General features: G+C 48.2%; 1 pseudogene; it reads left to right on the top strand.

The window, feature by feature from the left end:
* Nucleotides 1-3,882: 3,882 nt before the first annotated feature.
* LOC136495304 (uncharacterized) lies at nt 3,883-11,632 on the top strand (annotated as a pseudogene).
* The last annotated feature ends 703 nt before the right edge of the window (nt 11,633-12,335 follow it).

Below are 12,335 nucleotides of genomic sequence, written 5' to 3'. Positions count from 1 at the left end.
AAAATATGAGCTCAAACAAGTGTAAGATGTAGCCTGTGGAATTTTTAGAAAACTGAATGAAAATCGACAAAAACCTTGTGACCACGAAACGAGGATCTTGTGACCACTTTTTGACCAATCTAAAAATTCTGAACCCTAGCATTGCAGTGGATGGACGGATCCGAAATTTTTTTCTGATTGATTTGCATATATGGAACATCGAAAACGGAGTTCGTATGCGAAAACTGGACCAGTTTTAAGAATTGGCTCCGAATTAAAGGACAAAACGAGAAGAATGTGTGCAAAATTGATCACAACAGCCAAGATTTGATGGAAACGATGGGGGAAAACACACGAACTGGACTCTAACACGACCTAACCAGCAACAAGACCTCAACCAGGACACAAACTCAACACGACGGACTCTAAAACTGAAATATGCAAAGGCTATGTCGCGGAAGGTTCTAGTATAGGAAAAACGAGTATGGCACTGGACTATGGGACGAATACGAAACACTCAAACTAGGGAATAAAAGTGAACCTGATGGTATATCTTAGCTCTAATTACCACTTAATGGAGACGGGGATCCCGATCTTCCGTCAGGTGATGGTAACTATCAGTTGTGGCGGAGAATGACACACCGATCCGACTTCAAATCGAAAGATCGAACCCTGCAATATTAGCACCACAGCTCCTCTGGTTATCAACCAAGTCACGGACCAGGTTGACCTCGCCAAGAAGGCTAATCCCTGCCTGCGCAACGAAGAACACAAGCAAGAACGAGAAAGAAAGCAACCAAATTGCAGATGAATGATTAATCTCACGAGTTGGGGTCTCACAAACCGAAGAACGGCGAAACTGTTTCTTGACAGAATAATCTAAGCAAAACTCGAACCCTAATGGAGGGGCGGCGGCTATTTATGAAGACTCTAGGGTCGTGCAAGACCCCTGGACGCGCCCCTAATGGGCCCAAACTCGATACATGGTCCAATGGACCAAAAGACGGTGTCGCAGCACCCTGGCAGATTCTGGACGCTGACTTTTTTCGACGATTTCCGTTGATTCCGAACAGCTTTTGACGTGAAACCACTTGGATTGGCTTCCATATCAAATTAGCTTTCCATCCATATGTGGATCATCGAAAACGGAGTCCGGATGCGTCCTGGACGACCAGTTTAAGACAGACTAGTCCTGGAGGCCGAGGCAGACTCGAATTCTTGTTGGACTGGGCCTCCGGCTTGTGTTGGACGTCCTTGCTGGTCATCATCACCTCCTCCACGTCCTCTTAGTCCCTCTTAACCCTCTATAATGTTCCTAAGCAAGATAACATCATTAGGTAGTAGTCTATTCTCAAAAGTATGAAAAGGATCACTTAAGAACGAGCTCACCTGTAAATTGAGTTGACTCATTCGAGCCCGGGTCATTGAACCTTGTATGACGGTTGGAGGATCAGCTGGTACATCCGAAGGAGTGATGTCCTCATCACCACATCATCTGTAGAAATCAGAAATATCCTGAGGCTAAAATTTAGTCGTGTCACATCGGATGTTTGATGCTGTATAGGAGGAAACATGAGCTAATTATAAAACTAATTGCACAGATAAATCTATTAAACATAATTAATCCATAATTAGCAAATGTTTACTATAGCACCACATTATCAAATCATGGACTAATTAGACTTGATAGATTCGTCTCCTAAATTAGTCTTTATCTGTGTAATTAGTTTTATAATTAGTCTATATTTAATACTTCTAATTGGTATCAAAGTTTTGATGTGACATACTAAATTTTTGCTCAAAGGAAACAAAGACGGCCCGTCCTTGTACGTGTCTAGCAAATAATCTGATCAAAAGAATCTTATCAGGTCCATCCCGTCAAACCAAACATCACATACACTGATGATGATGCCCAGCTATGTATGCATGCAATGCATGTAGGGCCTACAGTATGTAATGTAACCCCGGAAAATATACATGGCATATTGGCATGGCCCAGTCAGCTCAACCAGGCCGATGTATATGAGTATCTTTGGCCCATGCCACGATCCAAAGAGGCCACGTAGATAGAGTGTTATTGGTTGCTTATCTTATTTGGTCAGGATCCCGGTCCCTAAACTCTTAAAACCCTCGTTTAGGAACCTAAACTTTGCTCGGGTTTCGCTAAATTCCTAACGGATCACCGTGCAAGCCTTTAACTTGTTTAGCTGTATCATTTTGGTCCCAAACGCCATGAACGTCGTTGTCCTCCTTGTCGGCTGCGTCGGCGGCGCCGCGTGGGTCCTGGCGATGGGTGTTCATCAGGGACATGCTCCTCCACTGCATGGGCAAGAATGTCATTTCACCGCTGTTCTCTCTCCTCAACCGGCTACAACCGGTCCGCGGTGTCCTGTGGCCAAATTTCACAGAACCAGAGTGTCTTCTGGCAAAATGCTCCAAAGTGGGTGTCCGCCAGCAAAGAACCATCATTTTGGATGTCCAATAGACAATTATCCCTTAAAAATATGTGTTGCTTATTTTTTTTCCACTAAGAGGACATGAAAGTTTGAAAGTTACATGATATCGACAAGTTCTGGCTGTTCCAAACCAGCTGGTAAGATGCTAGCATTGAGGACCAACAAAGAATGTCGACAAGCTAAAGCTAGACCCTAGAAGCTACAACAAAACACATGCAAAGGACTACGGCGATATAATGTGCGACCGTGGGTACAACAAGGCAAGCGTTGGGACTGCTTGGCCTACTTGATGTTTGTCATCAGACCACAACGATACCGACACCTCCTAGGAAAGAGTACCTACATGGCTTCCCGCTTACTAGGGGCCGGACAGGGGCCCTTTGAATTTTCGCTGAAATTCCACAAAGGACGCCTCATCAGGCTTCGCCGTCTCGACCAGAAGCTCGAGCTTTTTCATGAGCACATTTCTTGCCTGGGCCTCCGGCTTCGGAGCTCAGAGCTTGTTTTTCATGTGTTGCTTATTTTGTTTGTTATAAAAACTTGTTGCCTTGTGTCGCACCCAAATAAAGCACAAGCTATTAGTTGCAGACCTGATGGATGAGGCAGACAAACTCCAGACAGTCATGTGTGTCACAACTTTACTAAGCGCTGCTCCTTTGGAACCATGCCTGCCTTTGCCCTTTAACCTTCTTTAGCTTTGCAAAAAATAATATGATGGAAGCAAGCAAAGAATAATATGATGGAAGCGCTGCTCCCGATGCAAGCGAAGAATAATCTGATATACAGTACTTGACAAAGAAGCAAAGTTGGCTTATCTGGATCGCCGGCCATTTACTGTGCAAGCACACATCTTGTATTAGGATTCCCCCTCATCAGGCATCGCCTCTCTCTCTCTCTCTCACACACACACACACACACACACACACACACACACATTGCAGACACACATACATGTAGCATCATTTATCCATCTATCGTTTGGCTCAATCTTTAAGGCGGATTGTATTCTGCGAAATCTCCTGCATACTGGACGCCAGTGCCAAATAGATCAAACTGAGGTATGTAACTACGTGATTACTCCCTGCTTCGATTGCAAAAATGTCCATCTATCTATCTGTAATATAGTGTGCATACACATAGGGTCAGAACATGTTCAGAAGCATGCAAATTAATTCCTGCATTAGCTAGCGCAAAATTTCGACTTCATATATGTGTACTTGTGATGATACTTGTAGGAATAATGTAAATGTGTACTAGCTTATTCATGCTTGTGATTTTTTACCTATCCAGGCACGCGATGGGTTAGATTTGTAATCCAAATAAACAGAATTCGGCTTCGAAGCTACAGCTGCAGCAGCCTGGCATGATATTGTGCAGTCGCAGGCTAGCTCTAGTACTATAGCAGCATATATACAGCTGAGAAGTGGACGAGCTGAGGTGACCCAATTCCAATCCAGTCCAATCGATCATGCGTACTGAGGTAATAAATTTAAAGCAGGCAGTTACCATGCTCGATTTCCATTTTTCACCTCTATCTATTTTAATTTACATACAACAGTAATAATCTTGCTTAGCAACTGAATCCACACCGAAATTATAATTGCACGATATTGCTTAGCTTAGAGTTAGAATAGATGACCAAACAATACATGATCCATATTTTTTTTCGATAAGGAAATCTTTATTAATTTCAAGATCGTTACATCAAGATGATGCAAAGACCTTGAAACACTTCCGACATCTATATAACAAGGATACACACAGTCTTACAAAAGATCTTAAAACAAAAGACACACTAATAACACTTAATCCGAAGACTAGACTGCCACCCATGTGTCCGGGTAAAAAACTCGGCCACACATGCCAATTGTTGAGATGTCGTTTGACGAGATCCTAACATATGTGTATGTTAAGCCTCGGGGTCAAAGGTTCCCGACCAAGTGACCCCCGGCCGAAAATCCCCCTAGGATCACCCGGGGGCTCGGAGGCTATACCCATCGGGTACGCTAGCGCTCAGGTCAAGGGGTTGGGGCCGAGCCCGAGCAAGTCGCCCGCCTCTGCTCAACGCTCGGGGGCTCGCCTGAGCCTGGGGCTCCCAATCAACGGGGACCTGGACCCGATCCTTGGCCTCTCCCCAGCCTTAGGCGCCAGCCAAGGCCCGGGCACATGAAGACACGCCCCGAGCCATCAAGGCTTGGGGGCACCCTGGCCCTGCCCCGCAAGCGCGGCGTTGTTAGCCATTCCTCTGACAAGGTCACACACCCCGACATGACGCAAGAATACAAACTCCTCCGCGGCCTCCGGAGTCTCTAGAAGGCACACCTGGGGGAGAGGCCAGTCCAAGCAGACATAGCTGGGGGAGAGGCCAGTCCAAGCAGACATAGCAGACATAGCTTGACACTCCCCACACGTCAGCCCCTCGAGCCGACCTCCTTCGCCACCAAGGAGTCTCTAGAAGGCACACCTGGGGGAGAGGCCAGTCCAAGCAGACATAGCTTGACACTCATCGTGTCAGGACAGAGCAGACGAACGATGCCCAGAGCTTCTTCGGCTCCACGACATCACCATGGTCCACAGAGCATCGTTGCAAGACCGTCCTGGACTCCGGCGCATGTAGACCATTGGTCCATCCCCCAAACCGGCATGTACCCGACCTATCTCGGTATATAAGGGATAGGTCAGATCCTAGAGGGGGGACGATCTGAGACAGATCATTCCGTTCCTCACCGATCCGCTCCTGCTCAGCACCGAGAGTAGAGCAATCCAGAGAGGGGCACCGAGAGCTCCTCCACTACACCCGTCGTCTTCCTCCTCTTTAACGAGGGGAAGACTCCACTGGCGACGAGGCAACCTCAGGATTAGCACTGAGCTAACCCCTACAAAATCTCTCTCTTTCTCCTGTACACTCTGTTATAACCCTCCGATTTTGGGTGCTCTTGAGTATATGGATCATCAGCTGCTGGACGTAGGGCATCGATCGGCCCAAACCAGGATAAACCATTGCGTCCTCTCTGTGATTCTTGTGTTCTTGAGTCCACCCGAGCCATCGGAGACACGTACTCTGACAACACCTCGAATAACAATGCTTGCTACGGTTTCGACCCCACGACACTGCTACAACCAAACCCTATGAAGTTGGCTTCTGTAGAACAGCCCATGTATGGAGCCAATGTATAATCAAGTAGATAACCTGTAAAGAAAAATAAGTACGTTTCATTTCAAAAACCAGGTCATTCCTACATAACCAAAGCGACCAATATGTAGCTGCTCCTCCTAGCAAGGCTAACGATTTTAGTTCTTTACTTAGACTACAGAGCCAAGACCCAAACATGCTTGATACACTATGCGGTTGTGTCGGTGTTTTGTAAATTGGACTAGTAAATTTATATGATTGTCGCACTGCTCTAGGAAGATGATGGAAGCATCCAAAAGACACGAGAATTTATACTAGTTCAAGCCAGAGCCCTACGTCCAGTCTCAAAGATGATCGAGTGCGTGTTCCTCGCTTGAATGCTCTAAAGTTCTTACAATGAGGGTGCAAGAATGGTGGAAGGGGTAGGAGAGTTAGAGCTAGGAGACAGGCTTCCCGAAGGAAAGCTTCAGAAGCCCTTCAACATTGTAAGAATGAGTGAAAAATAAATGAGATTCCTAGGATGGATGCCCTGGCTGCCTTTATATAGAGTTTAGGGCCAGGGCTTGTATAAACAAAAAGGTTCTCCCGACCAAAGGGTCATGAGCCTAAGGGAGGACCTAGCTAACTTGACTTGCAAGCTACGTCGTCTTGTGATGCAAATCTGGGCATGGTGGTTGTCATGGTCTTATGGCCACGTCACGGTATGGTGTGACATGGTGCTACTGTGCCGGTCGTGCTGGCACTGTAGCCACGACGGTGGTTCGCCAGCCGTCCTGTGCGACATGGTTTCCGTCGTGGTCTTCGTCATCGCCTCCTGGTTTCTTGGGACGTTGTATTGGAGTTGGTAGCCGCGCCTAAGTCATTGGTCTCATGGTTGCCTTGTGGGGCTGATGGCCATGATCCCCAACGTTGGGGTCGTGGCTCCCATCGGTCTGGATAGCCTCTAAGTCAAGGCCCTCGTCACAGATCTCATCCCATAGTGGGTAGAATCGTACATGCGTCTTGTTGGGTCGTATCTAGCCGGTGGGCACCATGCCGGTCGTCACCGCTTTGGGCGGTGTTGTCTTGTCTGAGCTGCGTGGTGCAGGGGTGGCGTCTGACCTTGCGGGATCAGTGCGGCGTGCCTTCTCTTGTAAGAGTGGGCACTTTAGCTGGCCTTGACCTCTCCCCGTTCCTCCCAGGGGTCGGGACAGCGGAGAGGTCGTGAGTTTTTTGCGCGTCGTGTGGCTAAGATAGGAGTGGTCACGGACGACCCTGGCCTCGGCGTCAGGCCTATTCTGCTTGGCTCGGTAGGGCTTCGGTCGTTCGGGCCTTCGCTAGCTGATGTGTCGTGGGCCGCATGGCCTGCTAATTAATCGGTGCCTTGAGATACCCGAGGATTATAACCCTGACAGGTTAAGACACGCCTGAAGCCACCTAGGTAACAGACCAGACAGCACGAGCGAAACGTCACTCAAAAAATAGGTGTTTAATTGTCTCATCTTTGTGACAAAAACAACACTGTTCGCTGCCATGCCAATTACGTATAACTAAGTTGTCTTTGGTTAACCCTATGCCTCTAAGTAGGTACCACAGAAATATCTTGATCTTCAACGGAGCTTTTAGTTTCCACAAGCCTTTATTAATATTAGGGACATCATTATAGATCATTGCTAGGTAATGAGATTTGACCGAGAACTGTTCATTAGGATGCAAGTTCCAGTGAAATTCATCTTCTTGCTGGCTTAACACAATATTCGTGATGCGTGGAAGTAAGTTGTTTCAAGCCACTAATTTGTGTCCAATTATATCTCTTCGCCAGGATAGAGTAGGTGGAGACATGCTTAGCACTTCTGCTATAGTAACCTGTTTATGCCGGGCTATGCTATAAAGGCAAGGATATTGTTGACGTAGAGTTGACTGTCCTAGCAACCTATCTTCTCAGAATCTTACTTGTGATTCATCATGAATTATGAAGGTCCCAAAATGCGGAAAATCTCGTTTATCCTTCATCAGGCCAGCCCAGAAATGCGAGTCCCCATTCTTCCATTGAACTTGAGAAAGAGGCTTAGATCCTAAATATTTTTTGCGTAGCATTTGTTGCCAAGTACCCTCAGTTGTGAACAATTTGAAAAGCCACTTACCCAGAAGGGCTGTGTTCTTGATGTCTAAATTGTGAGTTCCAAGCCCACCTTGGTTTTTTGGTTGGCATAATATGTCCCATTTGGCTAATCTGTATTTTCGTTTTTGTTCAATCACTTTGCCAAAAAAATCTTGACCTGAAGTAGTCTAATTTTTTGAGAACTCCTCTTGGGATCGCAAAAATGGACATCATATACATTGGTAAGCTGCTAAGCACTGAGTTAATCAGTGTCAAGCGTCCACCAGTTGACAGATGTTTTCCATTTCAGCTGCTGAGTCTTTTTTCAAAACGTTTTTCTACTCTTTTCCGATCTACATTGATATGTTCACGTGCATATGATCCGTATATATCATGTCCCCCACAATGTTCATGTGCATGCTCAGGTTTTCAAAGCGGACAGCATCGCGGAGGCTGCCGAGCGAATTCTTGATGAGCTCAAGGAAGATGACATCGCTAATACTACTCGAAGCATCGGCAGCAGAAACAACGTCATCTACTTCGACGGCTGGGATGGGCTGGGTGCATCCGCCGTCCTCCGAGCCGTCGCCCAGCGCCTTACTTCCATGGCTTCGTCCGAGGCCCCGGCTGGACTGCAGTTTGATCAGCTCATCCACGTCGACTGCTCCAACTGGGAGAGCAGGAGATCGCTTCAGCGGGCTGTCGCGGAGCAGCTGGAACTCTCTATACCGGTGATAGAGATGTTCGACAGACAAGATGAGGAGGACGATTTCCATGGGATCCCCGAGGGCTCTCGCACTGAGATACCACAAGTTCTCAGGGCGATGTTTCAACGCATGCAGGAGCGGAACCGCAGGTTCCTGGTGATCTTCCACAATGGGAGCACGGAGGAGATGGATCTGGCCATATTTGGTTTCCTTCTATCTGGATACTCCACCAACAAGGTGCTGTGGACATTCCAAGGGAAATTACGGCTTAAACCCAGGATGAAGGTGGTCAAGGCCATTGAGACCACAGGGAAGACAGATGTTTTCCTCTCGGTCTCCACACGCCATGAGGAGGAAGACCCACGGAAGCTCTTGTCGTTCCTTGTCCATCAAGAAGCTACCGAAGTAGCTGCATCACTAGTGGATAACAACACTGGTGGCAGACGAGGCATCGTCGATCAACCTTCAAAAGTCATGGAGTGCTTCTTGTACATGTTGAAGCTATGCTGCCTAGGATATCACTTCAACATGGTGGGGGACTATGACTACGATATGGCCACCCACAGTTGCAACTACTGGATGTGCGATGCAATCATAAGGCAAGAGAGGCAGGGAGAGTCCACTGATGGTGGCGATGCGTCATGGCAAGCTGCTGATGCCCTGAGGCTCGCCATGCCATTCAATGTGGACTACTACCTCCATGACCACCCATATCTACCACCACCCTCCCACTTGGTAATGTGGTGCAATGATGATAATAACAGCACAGCATCACAACCGGGGACTCCTTTTCCTTCACCACCCAACTACTACGGGCACCTGCTAGTTCCGGCCAGTGCCATTCCTAATGCTGACATGTTCCAATATTTTGACAACAAGCTTAGCGTGCTCAAGCTCTGTGGCCGCACCTTCATCAGCCTTTCATCACCTTAAGTTTCTATGGCTGGACCACTGTCAAGTGCAAGACACTGATACAGATACAGTAGGGGGAGAGGAGGAGGAGGCAATGATCCGCCGATGCTTCCAAAACCTGTGGGTGCTCGACGTGCGTTACACGCGCTGTCACGGCATCCTGTCTGCACGGTTGCTAGATTTCATGACTCAGCTAAGGGAGCTAAATGTGATGGGAGCACAGGATTGGGACATCGGCCAGCTGCAGGGCCAGCTGCCGAACATCCGCAAGCTCCGAGTGACAAATTCAACAGTAGGCTGCATTAGTTGCTCGGAAAGTAACTTGTTGTTGGGAATGAACAAGATGGAGCTTCTTGACTATTCAGGAAACCGTTCCAAGCAAGAAGGAGGTGTAACAGCAAACTTATCTGGGATAAGCACTAGCAGCAACCAGCTTGAGACTGTGATGATTATTGATGGGTGTGTTGGGATACAAAAGTTCTCCTTCAGGGGATGTGCTAAACTGAAGAATCTGTTGTTGAGTGGATTGTTTGAGGATCTCTGTACCCTAGACTTGTCAGGCACAGCAGTCAAAACATTGGACCTCAGTGCCATGACAGCCCGAAGCCTGGATGAGCTCTTCCTGGATGACTGCCACAAGCTTTGTGCAATCCTGTGGCCACCAGAAGACAAAAGGAGAAGTTACTTAAAGAAGCTGCACATCAACACCACCCAATCAGGATCAACTTCCAGAAGCGGGGAAGGAAAATCGAAGGCTGGTAGCACTGCTGCTACAGAATCTTCATCATCATCATGGCCCATGGTGCTTGTGCATGGTGCTCGAGCACCCTCTCAATTTGATTGGTATATTTCTATAAAGGACGCAAGGCTGTTCAGGTCACTTGTGCCATCTCTTGAAGAATACTTTGAAGATCATTCGGTACACCTGGAGATTTCCTCTCCAAGATGTTGTCCCGCAGTCGATGGTGGCAGTAGCGAAAGTGAAGGAATGAAGAACCAGGCTGGAGAAGAGCCACAGGTAGTGGTATCAAACAGCCGGCAGCGGAAGCCCCAATACAACAATAATAATAATAATGGTGCATCAATGCATTATGCCGATGTTGCTACCATCGTAGTTGATGAGCACCTGCTTCAAGGAGGCGAAGGCAATGGTAATGATGCCCCAACCATCACAAGGACATGGCCTTGCCCTCCCCCTGATTTTCGTCTAGGCTCCACTTCCTGTTACCTGTACACACAAGACCAGCGGATGAAGACAGACGGTGGTGCTATTGCTACTATACCAAGTATTATATGTGATAATGCTTACATCCTGCACGTGCATGACAGCCTGTACAACACAAGTATCCCCGGCCCTGCGCAATGGGACATTCTACTGTGGTGCCGGGTGGAGCGGTGCCCCAGGCTGGACTTCATCTTTACAGCCCCCCAGTTATTAGGAGGTGGAAGCAACGTGCGCATGTGTGATTGGCTAACAACATTCTGGGCATCCCAGCTCCCTAGGACACGCTTCATGTGGGATACGAGCAAACTGCCCTTAAGCCAGATTGGGGGCCGTTCATTTCAGGACCTGACATTGTTGCACCTTGACTTGTGCCCTAGGCTCATACATGTACTCCCCTTCTCCTCGTCAATAATCTCTCGGCGCTACCTGGAGACTCTTGAGATCATCTGGTGTGGTGATCTCAGGGTGGTCTTCCCATTATTAGATACCAACAACACCAGGAGCCAGCAAGAGCAGCAGCAGAAGCCACCAGGAGCAATGATAACAATGGTGGATTTCCCAAATTTGACGCATATCCACCTGCACGAGCTGCCCATGATGGAAAGCATCTGCGGGCTTGGGAGGATGTATGCACCCCAACTTGAGACCATCAAAATCAGGGGCTAGAGTGGAGTGCGACTGCGAGAAGGAATGGTGGGAAAGGCTAGAGTGGGACGGGTTGGGCGGCAAGCACGACCCTCGCCGTTACAGGTCGATCCACCCACGGTATTACAAGAAGAAGCTGCTCAGGGGCTCCGTGCTCATATGACTCAGGTATGCAGTAATGTTTGTATGTCTTGATCTCTAGCTACTTGTATGCATAGAATGAATGAATGAATTACTATCTTGTCTTTCTTGCAGCTCCCTCCAAAATGTAAGCAACACCTACTACGTACTCTGCTTGCTTCGGCCTCACCTGCTGCTGTTTCTTCCTCTTGGTGGATTGGTCTGTGCGCGATGGATAGGTGTCTCTGCTTGTGCGCTCAGCTTGTCTTTGCAGCCTGCATCTGCATCGACCTGCATTGCATTGGCCTTCCAGTGTCATCTGCTTATTTGTGACTTTGGTTTGTTAGTGGGTCCTCTGCTGTCATCATGGCATCTTACTGTTCGAGATATAAGATGGTGTGTTACAGATGGATCTCTACTCTGTGCAGTAGAGAAACATATAAATAAGGGTGAGCGAGAAGCTGTCTGTTGTTGCTTGTGCTCCCGTCTCATCTGTGTGGTGTTGTGTGGTGTGGCGTCTGATCCACTTGTCAGGTTGCATGAGTTTGCTTCTCGCATGTTTGTTACTTTGTTACTTTTGCTGTACTTCCGGCTACAGAATGGCTGAATGAATAAATGATGTTGTTGCTTGTGTGTAAATGCGTGCTTCCATGTTTATGGATCCATAAGTCAGTATTCAAGTACTCAAGAGGCAGTGTGACATGACCTACAACTATAATACCACACTGCCATCCCCAAGACTAGCTCCAAAGTTTTAATAAGGCAGCGGCGAGCGGAGAAGGCAGCGTGGTGGAGCTTGGCGCCGGCGAGCTCGCTCCCAAGGCCGGCGAGCTCGCAACCTCCATGCGCTCGCCGATTCACGAGGGGAGCCGTCGTCGCGCTTTGCTCCAACGCGCTCGCGGACGTCGTGGTTGTCGGATCTAGTGGAGGCTGAGGCGAGGCACCCGCCGACGTCGAGTCTAGTTGAGGCGGAGGCGGATCTGGTCGAGGAAGGAGGCGGGGCGACGCTTGCTGAAGCTCGGAGTGGGGAGTGGGTGGGGGTTGCGGGTGGGGAAGTGAGCGGCGGGCGTGACTCGCA

The sequence above is a fragment of the Miscanthus floridulus genome, chromosome 12 (genome assembly GCF_019320115.1).
Source record: "Miscanthus floridulus cultivar M001 chromosome 12, ASM1932011v1, whole genome shotgun sequence".
Classification (NCBI taxonomy): Eukaryota; Viridiplantae; Streptophyta; class Magnoliopsida; order Poales; family Poaceae; genus Miscanthus; species Miscanthus floridulus.
Note: the sequence above shows the minus strand (reverse complement) of the source record. Positions and strands in the feature narration are given on the sequence as shown.